The 18,050-nt window shown below is 44.9% G+C and overlaps 1 protein-coding gene across 4 annotated transcripts in view; it reads left to right on the top strand.

Annotated features, from left to right (window-relative positions):
* The window catches only part of LOC110496267 (semaphorin-6D), a 96,071-nt gene that overhangs the window by 17,980 nt on the left and 60,041 nt on the right, over positions 1 to 18,050 (top strand). The gene's annotated exons all lie outside the window — the stretch shown is intronic.

Genomic DNA, 18,050 nt, shown 5'->3' with positions numbered 1-18,050 from the left:
CGGGTCGTTCCATTTCAATCATCTTTTGACCGAACCCATTTTAGATTTAAAAAAAACTTTCCAAAGGTATTTGCCCATGTTAGAAGGGTCAGAAAGGGAATTTTTGGACCTGAATGCCAAAACATTTATGCGAGAGAGTTGCTCAGAGTTGACTTATTTAGCATACCCCACCCTACCATGAGACCATGTCTTCATCACTGGAAAAGATGCATCGTTGAGTTTGAGATCGTTTAACAGGGTTGTCAAACTTTGTAATCATTTCTTGAAAAAAAGTTATATTTTTTTATCCTTTTAACGTCAATTATCTAAACGCATAAACTAAAAAAAAAAAAACGTTTTTGCATATGTTGCATATTTTTGTATATTTGACATAATCTGAGGTGTTGTACATTGGTTGAGACATTTCAATCAGAAATATAATTCATAGAATGAACATATCCCTTCAGACCACTGCGATTTAGCTGGTACATTCAAAGACAGTTTAATTTAATTGAAATTTTCACTTCTAGTTACTTCCACAAAATGGCTGCTGGTCCACCCACCATCGAATGTCTATTCTATTATCTATATTTCTATGATTTCAATAGGTTTCCTATTTTAAGTTTGACAGTATCATTTAATACAACTGATTATTCCCGTTCGTCAACAATCTCTGATGTGTGGACCTCCAACCATCTTTGTGCTACCATTTGAAAGCGAGTACATTTATCAGCCAAAACATGACACCCATCCTGTATTCAATAGCATGCTCTGTCTCAACCGATGGCGGGCACAACACAAACATCTCAGTTTATGGCAAATAATGGCAAAAAGCTACAACATATGCAAAAATGAAAAATTATCAGAGTTGACATGTTTTTAAATAATTTACATTAAAGGTTAAACAATTACATTTTTATTACAAAACTTTTTTTTTTAAATAAATTATTAAATACAGTACTTTTGACAATCCTGTCTGGGGGCTTTTAAATGATGTCCAACTCAACCGTTTCTCTTTTCCTGTGAGGGAGACATGGATGTCTCATGGTAGACTGGGGTGTGCAAAATGGCTCAACTTTGAGCACCTCTATCTCCTAAATGTTTTGACATTCAGGTCCAAAAAGTGACTTTGACTACTTCTAACATGGACAAATGATGAATAGAACATTTCATTCAAATCAAAAAAGTGACTGAAATCAAATAGAACTGCAATCCTTTTTTGGCGGAATTCGGGTTATTCTGAATGTACAAATTGTAGAATGTAGGCCTAATTGCTGTACACTTGATGATAATTGTGAAATAGCATAAGAACCAAAGTCACAGGGATCCTTTTGAACGGATTCCTTTGAATCTAACATGCCTAACTAGATGTCTTTTAGACCCATTACTTGTGGCATTTTATAGATGTTCTCTTATCCAGCAGCTCCTCAGGTAATGCTCCATTTCCTCATTTCCTCTCACAGATGAAAGGGCTGAAGCATTGTGGCTTTATGCTGTGGAGCTATTACCATCTGGAGCAATTACTGTCAATCGTTGCTGCCTATTTTACAGTTATTAGCACAAAATGTTCCTTTCTCCCTGTGTATCACTTTCCAAATGGGATTTGGATGGACTGCTCATTTCAAGATGTCCAAGGATTTCTTCAGTGAATTTCAGATTTACCTCAGATACTCCACATCATTTGAACCAAAACTCGGGACAAAACAAAATTGTCTGATGTTCTACTGTACCTCCATTCACAAACTTTTGATATTTTACATTTTAGGTATAAGTATTAATGAAATTGAATACCTGAAAGGGCACTTAATGTATTCAATATCTATAGGTCATTATAGTGCTAGCTTTTGCGCAGCAGTTGCATTTTTATAGGGACAGACATAATCAAGAACATGCCTTTATCACAGCTTAGAGACTGACAGGGGAAGGTGGGGATTGGGGGTACCAATGACTGTATATATGAATGGACAAAGCCATCGATCACGTGAAACCATTCATTCCTACGTGAAACCTCAACAGCGCATTGCAGCCAAATTTAAGTCGCTTAAGATGGTGTCTCATGGAGACATAACATGCAGAGTTTGTGCAATTTTTAAATAATTGATTCAAGGACATAAATCTGGTTTGTTAGACGCAATTATTGGTACCATGATTGTCTTCAAAATGTGTATTTGTTTACATGTAGATCGACAAGGATCGATTCACTATAATAGGGGATCCTGTTTTCTGCTAACAATGCCTGCAGTACCGCGGCAGGCCTTGAACCTCCGTGGCTTCAATGAGAGGGGGCCATCGTTCTCCCCGAGGGATGGGCAGTTAGTTCAAATGCTTTGACCTCCTGTCGCTCATCTCCTCCCTTTCTGTTCGGCACATTGCTCCCGTAATGTACAAGCAGGGAGTGGGGGTTAAGGGGGTGGATGCGCTTTGTTGACATTTTCAGACTAGTCATAGCCATCAAAATCATGGGCGGTGACACGTTAGTCCCACCCACTCTGCCCTAATCTGATTTAGCAGGGTCTAGGGAAGATGGAGTGAGTGGGGGGAAGGGAGGATGAGAGGGAGAGGCATGCACTGCATAGTTGGGGTGACTTGATGCTCACAAGGAAATGGAGAAACACTTCTAAGCCTTTTGAACTTTATTCAGGGGAAGATGGGTCTAATACTCCTTCTCCCTTAGACATCCATTTTGACCATTACTCAGTGGAGATGGAAGAAACCATTAACCTTATGGTTGTTGCTTGTGTTTCTTCAAATGTCAGTCCACAACTCTTTTCTTTCGTCTTTGTGTGCATTGCGTGCATCCTTCTGTGTACAGGGGTTTGTAGACTTTTGAAATATATCCTTTTGAGTGACAAGTTGGTAAGTTGTGGCTGACTCAGAAAGGAGTGTTTGGTGAAAATGCAACAAAAAATAATTATTTATTGTTTCTCTAACAAATGACTTGTTTAGATGGGTTGGAAGTGTAATTGAGGTAAAGGGTCAAGTCTGGGAGAGCCTGGCGTCCATGGCAACAAGACTTTTACCATGTCATGTGACCTCACCTGTGAGAAGGGGCTTTGGAGAATTGGGGGATTCTCAGTCTGAGGAGTCAGAGAGGACATTACACTTATTAAAAGCTTGCGTGGGTTTAACTGCAAGTAGTCAAGTTGTTTCTGGTGTGCCGCCTCATACTTCCTTATCAATTTACCATTCCTATTTGGTTAAAGTATATGTCTTACCAGAGGAAGCAATCAACCACCCATAGTCTCCATGTTTTTGCTCAGAACTTTTTAAAGCACATGGTGGGTTAAGATCTAAAAGTCTTTAAATGGTGGTATGGTAGAAGAAGGGGTTAAGCTGACAGTTCTGGCTCCCTGGGCAGGGCTGTACTTGGTAAAGGGGGAGATAGAAGCTTGAGCTGCTCAGTCCAGTTGTCAGGGAGGGTCTACATCCGTCTGTGGATTAAACCAGATCAGAACCCCCCCCCCCCCCCCCCTGTAAAGTGCTATAAGCCCCCCCCTCCTTGAGCCCAGAAGGGCAGATGAACTGCCATGTGAAGGTATTTCCCCTCAGTTAAATTGTCACTGCAGAGTTGTGGTGGCACAGATCAATGGGGTGGAGGGTATACTTGTCCTGATTTAGCCCTTAGAGACTGCCATGTTTGGTGGAAAGCGGGCTAGAGAGGGATACACGTTTTCTGAGGTATGTATGAAGGTCAAAGGTATGTTACCAGAGCATTGACCAGTTTTACTGTGTTCCAGAATGTTATCTTCGGCTATACCTTACACTATAGAACACCTTATTACTTTAATTTGCCCAAAAAAAGAAAGCAAACATGTCTTTGATCCCCCTACAAACCATTTTTAAGAAGCGTACTCCATTCCTCCAAGCTAGAACCCTTGATATGAAGCGTCAACAATTTTTAAATCTATTAGCAAAAACCCCAAATAACAATTTCCTCAAAGGCTCAGAGCGATGGAACCCCACTTGCAGCGCATGTAATATGATGACTCAGCTGAGAAATTAATCTCCACACCCTATATATCTACTAAATGACTCCAAATATAGCACTATTTTCTGGCTTTTACACCCTCAAGTAAGCCTCCCATTTAATCCTGTGTCACGTACCTTTTGCGTCCTTTAGCGATTCGATTCTAGTTCTTAATGTGCCATGGCATAGTGTAGTCTATGGCTCTTAGCTTCCTCTAGTACATATCACAGTGCTGTGCCAGATACTGTATCAAGCACCACAGAGTACCAGCTAGCATTTTCCCTCCAGTCTGAACATAGCCTAGACCTTCTTGATCCTGTGAACTTTAAACGTTTGGGGGTTTTTACTTTGGAGTTTTGGGACGACATTTTAACAGTGGAGGAAAAAGCACCGCAGATATCAAACTACACATGTTGCAATCTCTTTTTTTTTACTCCCAAAAACCGAAACTCCATTATTCAACCTGTAAGCTTTTACTATATTTTTGGGATTATGATGTGATCTTGAACCAATCTCCGTCTCATCGGACTCCTCAGACGTCATCTCATCAGACATCATCTCGTGTTTTCCTGGTTAGGGGAAATACCTTCACATGGCAACAATGCACCATGACCTCTAACCTATAGTCCTTGACATCTCACCATCCTTATTCTTGGAAGCTTTTCCCAGACAATTTGACATTTAGTTCCGGTAGTGTTCTCCTCCAATCAAGTAGAGCATGACTAAGACGAGACGAAGCACTGATTTGACGTCACCAGCGTAACTTATAGCGTAACCCTTGTTTTGTGACCCATAGGAGCTACAATATCCTCTGGGAATCTCTGCGCTGACACCTGGTGCTCTGCCATATCTGCCAAGATGTGCCAAGAGTCTCATGATTTAAGACATGCCAGAAGTGCCCTGGCTAAGCCTATGCAATATTCACACTCCACAGTTAACATGATTGGATTAGCATGTTTGGATCATGGCACAAAATGGCTGATGTCCAAACCTTGGTTCGTGCATATACAGTTCTCTCTCTTGACCTTGCCCAACGCCCAAACAAGAAATATCATAGGTCTGCCGAATGGCTGATTTTTGATAAAGCATCTCAATTTAGCATATGCAAATTACACAACATCAAGCGGTTGACTAAGACAAATTTGACTTCCAAGATTTCCAAGAAAAGCGGGTTCATGGATAGCCCTGCTCTCTTACCTGATCTCAGCCCTATTGGCCTGCTCCCCCTATAGCTTTTAGATCAGTTCTTTTAATTGAATACAGCTATTCTGTTTCCTGAGCACAAGCGATTGCTTGTTCATTAAAGAAATCCTGATTAGAATGAAAGAGTGATTACGGTGGGGTGGCCATTACTCCCCATGTGAAAGCTCCCTCCTGCTCATTTGTCTAATGGAAGACTGCTTAGAGCTCCCCCAAAAGCCATTAATTAGCTTAAGTGGACCCTCAGGGTTCCGGCCACTCTTACTCACCCCCCCTTCCTCCAGGAATGTGAGTGACCACATTGCTCGTTGTCTAGTTGTTCTCCTTTGGCTATAATGTTGTCAATGTTAATAATAGGTACAGTAGGGAGGCATAGTCATTTCAGTTGTGTTTTGTCTCCTTAGACTGTAGGTGCCCACAGGCATGTGTAGAGAGGAGAGAGAGACAAATTCATGAGGGATTTTACTTAATTGTATTGTCTTTAACACGAAACAATTGACATTTACAATGACCGAGCTTATTAAAAGCAGTTTCAGGGGAGTTTCTCTCAGTATGTCCCATATGATAGGGCACGATGGCACCAAAACAAATGTGAGATACTGTGCCATCTCTCGTTGGTTAATTCATATCTAAACATCCCTTATCTGTCTGTGTCCTGAGGGCCAACACTTCTGGGGTTCATTCCTCAGTGTCTCCGCGCACAAAGCTTCGACAGATGCAGGTTGAATGCAATTAGTGAAATAATTAACATACAAATAATGATAGCAAGCTTTCCTGGGGATATTCCTCAAGCTAATTGACATTCAAGGCAGAAATGAGGGTCTCCTACCTTCCCTTTCTTCTTCTCCATGCGTACACAATCCACTTGGCTACCATTTGTGAGGTCATATATAATATTCCCATGTCTCAAGGACAATGGAAGTGTATTGCCTCTGTGTGTGTTTCGTTTAACAACGGATTCCTGCACACATACAGGCGTGTGTAGGTCGGACGCGCGCGGACACGGGCCAAATCCCTTCGCAGTAGGGACCTGTTGGCTCTGCTGCAGTCGCAGTCTGACTGTGCAGTTTTAGCCGCCCAGTTCGCAGTGTTGAACCACCCGAGTTTCTAAACATCGTGAGACTCCTGGGAATGCTTGCGAAACGGACCAAACCGACCAGGCAGGGGGTTTGAGAAGTCAATGAGAGAAGTGAAAAATGTTTCCTTTTTAGTTGTTCATTTAATCTTGAAATCTACAGTCACAACCTAGATTGGAGACGACGTCTTTAAATAGTCGAGCATGTTATTACGACCAACCTCGTGAAAGTGACAAACCGACACGTTGACATTTTCATTAAAAAAAAACTTTGCCTTTTGATTTTACGGCCTGCACGTGAGCTTAGCTAGCCAACGACATCGCCTGCACGTGAGCTTAGCTAGCCAACGACATCGCCTGCACGTGAGCTTAGCTAGCCAACGACATTGTCTGCACGTGAGCTTAGCTAGCCAACGACATCGCCTGCACGTGAGCTTAGCTAGCCAACGACATCGCCTGCACGTGAGCTTAGCTAGCCAACGACATCGCCTGCACGTGAGCTTAGCTAGCCAACGACATCGCCTGCCCGTGAGCTTAGCTAGCCAACGACATCGCCTGCACGTGAGCTTAGCTAGCCAACGACATCGCCTGCACGTGAGCTTAGCTAGCCAACGACATCGCCTGCACGTGAGCTTAGCTAGCCAACGACATCGCCTGCACGTGTGCTTTTGCAGCGGCTAATGGGGATCCTAATAATAAATACCAAAAGTATGATCAGGGATTTCTATTGGAGAGGCAGTTTCTGCCCATCTTCATACTGTATTGTCTTTGGTTAAACTGTGGAACATTGTTACTAAACACCCACACTCACCTATTCTACAGCATCAGGGAACCTGTGCTGTTCACTCGCTATGCGTGTGGCTGGGACACATAAATCTTCATCTTCCTTCACAGTAGGGCCACCTTCGCTCCCTCTGTGTGTGTCTCTGTGTGTGTCTCTGTGTGTGTGTACGTCTCTGTGTGTGTGTGTGTGTGTGTGTGTGTGTGTGTTTGTCTGTGTGATTGTCTCCTTTGCGAGTGGAGCTGAAAGGACAGAGGGAAGGTAGAGAGGAAGGGGGTGGCGTTTTGGACAGGCACTGTGTTGGTGATTTACTGGGTTGAGCAGAACACAGCAAGAGCCCGTTTGTCCTTGTCACCTCCAAAGATCGTCCCTGTACCCCCACTCCCCTCCCACCTCCCCGTTTCACCTGTTCACTTCCTCTTTTCAGAGAGTAGCTCTTCCCTGCTCTTTCATTCTTCTCCATTTCTTCATCCCCCTTCTCTCATCGAAGAGGCCTCTTTAGCTCTCCTTTCTTTCCTCCTTTCCCTCCTGATGTCTGTTTATCATCCAAGTTGGTTCTGCTGACAATAATGCCTCTTCCTTGGCCTTTTTCGCTCCTCTTCATCTTTGGGTTCATTCTTAACTCGCTCTCTCTCTCTGGTCGTTCTCCTCTCTCTCTCTCTGGTCGTTCTTCTCTCTCTGGTCGTTCTCCTCTCTCCCTCTCTCTCTGGTCGTTCTCCCTCTCTCTCTCTCTCTCTCTCTCTCTCTCTCTCTCTCTCTCTGGTCGTTCTCCCTCTCTCTCTCTCTCCCTCTCTCTCTCTGGTCGTTCTCCCTCTCTCTCTCTCTCTGGTCGTTCTCCCTCTCTCTCTCTCTCTGGTCGTTCTCCCTCTCTCTCTCTCTCTGGTCGTTCTCCCTCTCTCTCTCTCTCTGGTCGTTCTCCCTCTCTCTCTCTCTGGTCGTTCTCCCTCTCTCTCTCTCTCTGGTCGTTCTCCCTCTCTCTCTCTCTCTGGTCGTTCTCCCTCTCTCTCTCTCTCTGGTCGTTCTCCCTCTCTCTCTCTCTCTCTGGTCGTTCTCCCTCTCTCTCTCTCTGGTCGTTCTCCCTCTCTCTCTCTCTCTCTCTCTGGTCGTTCTCCCTCTCTCTCTCTCTCTCTCTCTGGTCGTTCTCCCTCTCTCTCTCTCTCTCTCTCTGGTCGTTCTCCCTCTCTCTCTCTCTCTCTCTCTGGTCGTTCTCTCTCTCTCTCTCTCTGGTCGTTCTCCCTCTCTCTCTCTCTCTCTCTCTCTGGTCGTTCTCCCTCTCTCTCTCTCTCTCTGGTCGTTCTCTCTCTCTCTCTGGTCGTTCTCTCTCTCTCTCTGGTCGTTCTCCCTCTCTCTCTCGTCGTTCTCCCTCTCTCTCTCTCTCTGGTCATTCTCCTCTCTCTCTCTCTCTGGTCGTTCTCTCTCTCTCTCTCTCTCTCTCTTTCTGGTCGTTCTCCCTCTCTCTCTCTCTTTCTGGTCGTTCTCCCTCTCTGGTCGTTCTCCTCTCTCGCTCTCTCGCTCTCTCGCTCTCTCTCTCGCTCTACCTTTCCCTCCCTTTCCCAGTCCCATCTGACAGCCCATCATGACAGGTGTGATGGTTGCGGTCTTGTTTTCTACATCTTTTCTTCTCATTGTGCTTTTGTTAATTCTGTCTTATCAGCCTACGGTTAGGACGACATCTTGTCTAAACCAAGTCACCAATCCCTCACACAAACTGACATGTGAATGTACGTACACATTCACTGTATGTATGGAATGGATAGTAGCTTCCCATGCGCTTCCATTGCAGTCCCACGCATCACATCAGACATCTCAACAAGGATGTCAGAGAGAACCAGCGTGGTACACGGTCTGTAATATGATCTTGATAAGTCGATACAGCGCAGGAATCCCGAGGTAGGCGTCACTGTGGTTGCATAGCTGGATTCCAGACACTGTGCTTGTCTCCTCTATGGTAGAGATTAGAGAATAAAAAAAACTAGGACGCGTCTTCAAAAAGCATCTCCGAGTGTTGATCTAGGATCAGCTCCCTCCTGTCAATATCTCACTCATCATTAGGATCTAAAAGGCATGACTGATCCCTCCTGCTCTGAGGACTGTTGTAAGGCTGGCTGGTATTGACAAAAATCCGTACTTTACAGTAAAGTGACTATGATGTGTTAGAGCATTATACGACAACATCAATGCCCATGAAATATGTTATCAATACATAAATGTGCCTCGGACAATCTCCAGGTGCCACACCTTCTAATTTAGAAGCCATTGAACTTGTGGCTTTAGTTCACATGTCACCCCTGCAGAAATGTGCCAGTATCGTGCTGAAAACTGATGATATGCATATTGTGTCAGGCCTTTCAAATCACCCAGCCATAGAACATACTGTCGTCTTTGGAAATCAAAATAATACCTGGCTGTCACACTGATCATATCACCACCGATGTGGATTGATTCTATTGTGTCATGTCTACTAACTCTCTGAAAGTCTACCGTCTTTCCTTTCTGACCCATGTCTGTGGTGTAATGCCGAGGTGGGCGGTTGGTGATTGGTGGTGGGAGGAAGGTTCGGATGTGTGATAGCATTACACACACGGTAGGTGGCAGCTGAGAAAACAGGTGCTGCCCACAGATTCATCGTTGTTGGTCACGGTTCATTCATTTATCCATATCCTGATAAATGGACTGAATTATAACGATACGTTTAATGATATTAATGTGCACCGTAGTATTTAATTTAAAAATATATATATATATATTACCCTCAACTCCTACTACTTTGAATGTTGTAGCTATCCGTTGCCCCATTTAACAATTACCCATGTTGGCAAACTTCACACTTCTCTTGTAGGAACCTTTTTAGGGGATTTTATCGTACTGAATGATATCAGCAAAATGTCCACGGTAAGTGGTCGGTTTGGTCGTTGTCGACCATTTTCGGTTTATAGAACCAGCTCTACCAGGAAGTGCGGTTTGTTTGTTTTATGGAATGGTGGGAACAAGAGGACTTTGCTCTTGCCTACTGTCTGTAGGACTGCAGAGCACTGAGGACAGGTGAAAGTGTGTGGTGTGCTTGGGAAGGATATGAGTGTGGTTACAGTGTCTGGTGTGGTTACGCTCGCATGAATACACACACACACACACACACACACACAGTGCCCAACAAAACTAGGCTATAGCCCAGTCGCCTCAGGGGAAGAAATAAATAATAACGTTTTAATTGCTGGACTGTTCTGGGAATGAGTCTGAGAACCAACCATAACAACCCCTAGCCGTTGGGTCAGATACTTCCTCCCTCCCTGGTCCCTCCTCCAACGGTCTCTGCGTGTGAAACCGAGACGAAACTAACCAAATATGGCTGTCCATCCCAGCCTGGTCTCTGCAGCTGTGACAAAAAAATAAAAATCCAAAGTCTCCCGCTACGATGCGACAACGCAGAGGCGCATTTAGCCTTCCCTCACAGGGGCTGTTTCATAAACTTTTAAAAAGCACTTAAGAAACAAAGCTTCAAAAATAAAAACTCTGAGAGTGCTATGCTGGCAGAAATGGCTGTGCTTTGAGCACGAGAGAGAGCCATCAAAAGCTTTCTGCTGAGGCTCCCTACCAAGCACCCTAAACGTATCCTTCAGCAGAATTAGTACCCTCTATTCTTCTTTATAGGGGATCATTGTGAAGAGTGTCGATAATTTTCTGGGGAGGGGCAGGCTCCCAGGGACAGCCTTGGAAACCGGTGAGGGGGATAGGGAGTGGGAACCACCCCCAATTAATCTGCCCTCCAGCCGCTAGGCGAGATAATGGCCATCCAGATACCCAGCAACCCCCTCTCTAGTGTTCCTGAGGACCAGGGTAAAGAACAAACAAAACACAGATAGTCAACATCAAACATACTGCTCGGCTGCTCGTCTGTTTGTAGGGTTTTTCTCCTGTTTCGTCGACCAGCCTTTTATCAGCTTTCACAGTGGGTGTTAGCTGCACATTCCTCAGTAAAAACATTAAAAAGGACACTTTCTGGATCGGTTATAGTCCTGCCTCTTGTCTGTTGGGTATTTCTGGATGTATTTACCCATTTTGTCTTTGACATTTACAAAAAATGTTCTCCAATCTGTCAGTTCAAGGCCAATAAATGGTAGGGTGGGGCACAAACTGACAGCACCCTCGCCTGTTGTCAATGGACTGGACTCGAGTCAAGACCAAGCCTGCATCCCCTGTGTTTCCGAGTTTTAAGTGGAGCCACTCTCTTGTGGGACAGTGACTTCAAACACAAAACTACATCGCTAAAATGCTAGTTAAGCGCCGTGCGCATTCCTTTCATGTGGCCCGAGTACTGCCAGGCACTGTGACGTTTTTTGTTGTTGTGTATTATTCATATACGTCCCCTCAAGCTGTCTGTCAATTATTAATGCTGGGGGTTAACATAATTTTTTTGTTGTTGGCATGTACCACCAAGCGGGCAGCTTAGGAAGTGTGTGTGTGTGTGTGTGTGTGTGTGCACGTGCACGTGCGCGGGACTCTGTGTGTACATGTAGGCATGCTAGTGAGCCTGTGTATGTTTGGGTGATTGCCGCCTGCCTGCCTGTCAGGAAAAGCTTCTCTCTGGTGTTTAAAAAAACAACAATCTGCACGGCGGTGTCCGGTTCTGTCGTGATGTGTGTTTCTGATCCATTCTTCCCTCTATAATGAAGCTTCTCTATTCAGACCAACATTCATAAATACAGATACAGGATGCTTGTGTAGACGCGCGCACACACACACACCTGCATTCTCTCTCTCTCTGTCACTGTCTCACACACACACACACACACACACACACACACACACACACACACCTGCATTCTCTCTCTCTCTGTCACTGTCTCACACACACACACACACCTGCATTCTCTCTCTGTCACTGTCTCACACACACACACACACACACACACTCACTCAAACTCTCTCTCCCTCTGTCTCTCACACAGACCGACACACAAACTTGCACGCGCACAGTGTGAGAATTCAGATTCAGCCCTCATTATGCCTGCATGAATAAGTAAAACTGGATCAGTGGCCGTGGGACGACTGGCTTTGGATCACAGGGGGCCAACTACATAATGGGACTATTTGAATGTGGCGTTGAGAGACCACTTAGAGGACACCCTGTGGACCCACACGCCATCCTGTGACAGTCTGAACTGAGGTTCTGAAGAATGCCCCATGGCTGTGTGTCGGTTAGGGTTGATTTGATGATAAAGGTTTTTGTCATTTGAACTCGTGATTGTATTGATTTGAGTCCCTGGCCTGTGTAATGAGTCTCACTGTTGATTGCAGTCGCCACCCTGTCCATCGATCGCTCCCTTTCTCTTCCTCACTGTTCTCCCCCCACGCTCTCTCCCTTCTCTCGCTCTTTCTTCGTCCGTTCCTCTCTTCTCTCTTTGTCGTCATATGATCTTTCTTTGCCTCTCTGCCTCCCACTCTGCCCTCCATACTCCTTTCTCTGCCCCCCGCCCCGCCCCCCTTCCTAATTGACTTTTAATGACCGTTTTACATCATGTTTTGATATTCAAATTAGCCGTGTCAGCCGGGGTAGAGCGCAGGTCTTTTATTCCAACCCTCTTCTCTCCGTCTCCTTTTTTTTAAAAACAGGGGTTGTTACATGAGCACCTCACTATTAATTGCATGTTTAATGTGTCTGTTTATCTTCAGAGAGGCAGGAGTGCAGAAACAGCCTCGTTGAAACAGGCACGCACATGCAAGCGAGTCGATGGTTTTAATATTTTGGTCTTAACGGCCTCGTGGGAGAGCAACAGCAAGCGGCAACGCGAGTTCAAAGCGAAAATCTCCTGAATTAGCCAACTGCCTGCATTTCAAACTAACTTTTGCTGTCAAACTTTTGTCAGATCAGAAACCAGATAGAGAAAATGCATGTTAAGTGTAAGTATTTATGACAAAAAACAGTATATCGAAATACAGTATAGCCCATGATACACAATAAGAAAGCAAATGCTTGTTTCAACACTAAATGTTAGTTGGTTAACGGATGTATTATTAGACCACTGCTAGCATACTGGTTTAAGTAAGCGTGCTGGTTTAAGTAAGCGTGCTGGTTTAAGTAAGCGTGCTGGTTTAAGTAAGCGTGCTGGTTTTATTAAGCGTGCTGGTATTAGTAAGCGTGCTGGTTTAAGTAAACGTGCTGGTTTAAGTAAACGTGCTGGTTTAAGTAAGCGTGCTGGTTTAAGTAAACGTGCTGGTTTAAGTAAGCGTGCTGGTTTAAACATGCTCGCCACTCAGCTGATCTCCCATTATCAAGACTTCTCTCGTGACTCATTAGAGCCTGGTGTGACTGAAAGACGAGTCTCGCTGAGAGGAGAATTTCAGCTCTTTGATGGCCTGAATAGAGACGCCGCCACCGTATTTGTTTGTTAGCATTGCTAGTTGACTTGGCATAACATGTTATTTATTACATTATATTGCAGTTTAGGCAACTGACTGTACAAAACATTAGGAACACCTACAATACTTTGTCTTGTCCATTCACACACTGAATGGCTCACACACAATCCTTCTTTAACCTGTCTGCTCCCCTTCGTCTACACTGATTTTGAAGTGGGTTTAACAAGTGACATCAATACGGGATCATATCTTTTACTTGGGTTCCCCTGGTCAGTCTGTCATGGAATGAGCAGGCGTTCCTAATGTTTTGTGCACTCAGTGTATATCCAGAGGGAGACTCATTTCGACCATTTGAAAGTGACTTGAGAAGAAGAAAAAAAGCTGTGGGCGAGACTTTTTTGTAGTGTTTGATGATTGAAAGAAGCTGCATGGAGAGAGTGGTCTGAGAGAAACACTGCAGTAGTTTGGAATGACCAGGGGGTACAGTTGGAGCTTGTTGTGGCTGGCTACAGCGTGGGAGGGAGGCTCAGTCGTTGAAAGAGACCAAAGAAAAGACAAAGGAAGGGGGAGAGCAAAAGAAGATGGTTGAAAGAAACTTGAGGGAGGGAATATAGTGCATGATTTATAATTCAGAAGTTTCTGGATCGGAGGAGATCTGGGTGGGAGGTTGTTTAGGGAGGCCAGTGGTAGCGAGGGATGCGAGACAGTGGCTGGAGGGAGGGATGCTAGACTGTGGCTGGAGGGAGGGATGCTACTGTGGCTGGAGGGAGGGATGCTAGACTGTGGCTGGAGGGAGGGATGCTAGACTGTGGCTGGAGGGAGGGATGCCAGACTGTGGCTGGAGGGAGGGGATGCCAGACTGTGGCTGGAGGGAGGGGATGCCAGACTGTGGCTGGAGGGAGGGGATGCCAGACTGTGGCTGGAGGGAGGGGATGCCAGACTGTGGCTGGAGGGAGGGGATGCCAGACTGTGGCTGGAGGGAGGGGATGCGAGCCTGTGGCTGGAGGGAGGGGATGCGAGCCTGTGGCTGGAGGGAGGGGATGCGAGCCTGTGGCTGGAGGGAGGGGATGCTGTGCATGATTTATAATTCAGAAGGGAGACTGTGGCTGAGGGAGGGAGGGGATGTGAGACTGTGGCTGGAGGGAGGGGATGCGAGACTGTGGCTGGAGGGAGGGATGCTAGACTGTGGCTGGAGGGAGGGATGCGAGATTGGCTGGAGGGAGGGAGGCGAGAGATTTCTTATAGAAAGTTTTTATCTCCCTTTAACTTCTAGCTTCTGAAGTGTTAGGTTTTTTTCTTATCCCTTGGCTTTGTTGGGTGTGGCATGTCACTAGGCGGAATGGGAGGGATGTTACCCAGTTGCCACGAGCAACCCTGGAGTCGATAGAGTTCTGTGTGGCACTGCCCTTGGGCTTAGATCAGGGAATAGGGGTGAGGGCTAAGTGTATGTAAGGTGAATAAGGGTAATTTAGGAAGCCCCCATAGAGATATAAAATATTTTATTCTGGGGATGCCCCACTTTCTCTCTCTCTCTCTCACATGCACACACAGAGAAGAAAAAGAAATTAAACAAGTATGAAAGTTTAAAGACTGCAGGTGAGAGCCAATTATGAAAATGGTTGTTTTACCCATAGAAATTGTTTTACCCAGTTAGCTAAATGGTTAGTTGGGGACCTAGAGTTAGGGTGACTACATTTAAAATACCCAAATACAGGACAACAGGATGACAATTCCAGCTAAACTTGGAGGACAGTTACCTATAACTACTTGTGCATTGTGCCAACTGTAAAGTTTGGTGGAGGAGGAATAATGGTCTGGGACTATTTTTCATTGTTCGGCGCTAGGCCCCTTAGTTCCAGTGAAGGGAAAATCCGAACGCTACAGCATACAATGACATTCTAGACGATTCTGTGCTTCCAACTTTGTGGCAACAGTTTTGGGGATGAATTGGTACTCCGACTGGGAGCTGGGACTACTCGCCCAACATCCGTGCCCGACCTCACTAATGCTCTTGTGGCTAAATGGAAGCAAGTTCCCGTAGCAATGTTCCAACATCTAGTGGAAAGCCTTCCACAGAAGAGTGGAGGCTGTTTATTGTAGCAAAGGGGGGACCAACTCCATATTAATGCCCATGATTTTGGAATGAGATGTTTGATGAGCAGTCCACATACTTTTGGTCATGTCGTGAATATTGAATTTGCAACTAATAAGCATGGAGAGCCTCACAAGTTTGATGAAATTACCTTCTCTTTCAGTCTAATACTGTTATTTACTTACTTTTGTATATATTTGTCAGAAGCACAGTTTTTGTAAGTAGTTATAGGTAACTATCCTCCAAGTTTAGCTGGAATTTAGCCCGAAAGGTTATGAGAAATGTGATTGGTTGACGATCGGCCTACTGTACGCGCAGAATATCAGATCTCAACAACGATTGGAGATGTGTTCCACATCACCAGCACCACATCCTTCTATTCTACATCTATTCATAAGTGCAACGTGACTGCAAGGTTGGAATGTCTGACTGAAATATGTTTTTATTTTATTTTTTTAAGTTTGTGGTGTTTGAATCGGTGGATAAAATGCGGTACATGATTGTTTGGTTGCGGGACAAAGGGCCAAAATGCTGGACTGTGGTCACCCTACCTAGAGGTAAAGATATGTCTTTAGGTCTCAGACAAAGTGACCCAACGCTGAATGTTTCACAAAATCTCTACAGACATCCTGTTAAACCTACAACTGGCAGGACCTCCCTTTCTCCCTGCAGCTCGTCTTTCCTTCTCTCGTTTTACTCTGGCTCGCGTGGCTAGGTCCCTCCATTGTGGGAACTGCCATGCTTGTCCAGGGGCTGTTCTCATTCCCTATAGGGACGAGTGTGTCCGTGTGTGCGTCTCTTTTGTCACTCGTCTGACACTTCAAGCGTTGGGGCTGGGGCCGCCATTAGGGTTGGACATGTCTCATTAGCATAATGCCTTTTCTGTTGGAGGGTCATTATAGCGGACATTGATCAGTGGTACTCTGTAATGGGAGCCATTTGAGTAGCCTTTTCATTAATTGGGGGTTATTTAAAGAGACAGGGTCAGGAATGGGTTGACTTTGTAGATGTTGCCATAACCACTGATCTAGGATCAGATAATCCTACCCCCAATCTTAACCTAAACTATTAGGACACGAAAACGTATCTGACCCTGTAACTTTTTCCAATGTATTTTACATGTTTAGAAATAGGAAGCTGTCCTGTCTCTAACACTTTACTGATCAAACTCAGAGGTGTTGCTTTGTGTATCTGTAATAAGTGTCAGTTCAGTGTGCACAGGAGATACCATGCATTACACTGCATCCGTTGTGCCCCAATTATTTCCACTAAACGTGGTCTCTGAAGAGCAGCCTAGCCAGTTGTGGTTTACCCCCTGATCAGTGTCGGTGTGTTTTTGAACCAGCGACGTGACCAATGGATGGACAAGAATAAACAGTATGTTTTCATGTGAATGTCTATACAAGTATCAGGGAATTCTTTCTCTTGACTAATTTGGAATATTCTTTTTTTTCTTTTTTCCCCCATGAATCTTGGACTGGACTCTCCTCTGGCCCTGGTGTCTCGGTTCACAGGTATGTTAAAAATCCTCTCTACTTCACTTTCTGTACTATTAGTTTATTTTAGCATCCTGTGGGTCTGGCATGGTGTGTCAAGGTGGCATTTGCATGTACTCCAGGCACACTTGCCAGGGGGCCGCACTCACATAGTCCCCACGAGGGAAGTCTTGCGGAGAAGGAGCAGGTTCTCAATGGAGGGGGTGTGGCTCAGCAGCTTTTGCGGTTGCAGCTACCCACAAACCCTTTAAGCCATTTAAGGAAGAACAAATGCTAATTCACCGACTATCAAGGGCGTCGGAGAAAATGTGAAAGGTTTTTACTTGGTTGTATTTAGAGGGCACTTTTTGATGGCTGTCGAGGGCCGGCTAACTCAAATATTAAATGGCTGTGTTTATAGGGGGGGGGGGGGGGGGCTATTTATTTGGTGGCTGCCACAAACCTGCTAGCTAAGGCTAATCTGTCAGATGGAGCATCATACTGCAATTATGTCATGACTCACATGTTCTCTTTGAATGTCCTTTTCACTTGTTCAATAGATAGATGACTTGGACCGTTTAATTTATAAACTCTCTTTTGCAAGAGAGACTTGGAAAGCTGCAGGGTCAACAATATATGAATGTTCTGTAACGTTTTGCCCTACTGACCGAGGCCCAGAGAACACGTAATAGGTCTGTTACCTGAAGTACAGTATTGCGAAACCCCCGGCGCTAATGCTAATTGGCATACTAGTTCCCTTCTCTCTGGATAAAGTCTCAGTTCAGTCCAATTTCGCTGACTGTAGTTCAAGTTCAAGAAGTGTTCTAAACTGTTTGTGGTTGTCAAATATGCTGTCTGTGTATCTAGACCCCTGATTGTTTTTTGTCTAAAGCACCTGTGTCAAACTCATTCCACAGAGGGCCGAGTGTCTGCGGGTTTTTGCTCTTCCCTTGTACTTGAGTGATTTAATTAATGTCGCTGATTAGTAAGGAACTCCCCTGACCTGGTTTTCTTAATTGAAAGGAAAACCTCAAAACCAGCAGACACTAGGCCCACCATGGAATGAGTTTGACAGCCCTGGTCTAAGGCAATTAGAAAATGAAATAAAGCAATTAATAACACAA

The sequence above is a fragment of the Oncorhynchus mykiss genome, chromosome 18 (assembly GCF_057628025.1).
Source record: "Oncorhynchus mykiss isolate SJ-2025 chromosome 18, ASM5762802v1, whole genome shotgun sequence".
NCBI classification, from domain to species: Eukaryota; Metazoa; Chordata; class Actinopteri; order Salmoniformes; family Salmonidae; genus Oncorhynchus; species Oncorhynchus mykiss.
Note: the sequence above shows the minus strand (reverse complement) of the source record. Positions and strands in the feature narration are given on the sequence as shown.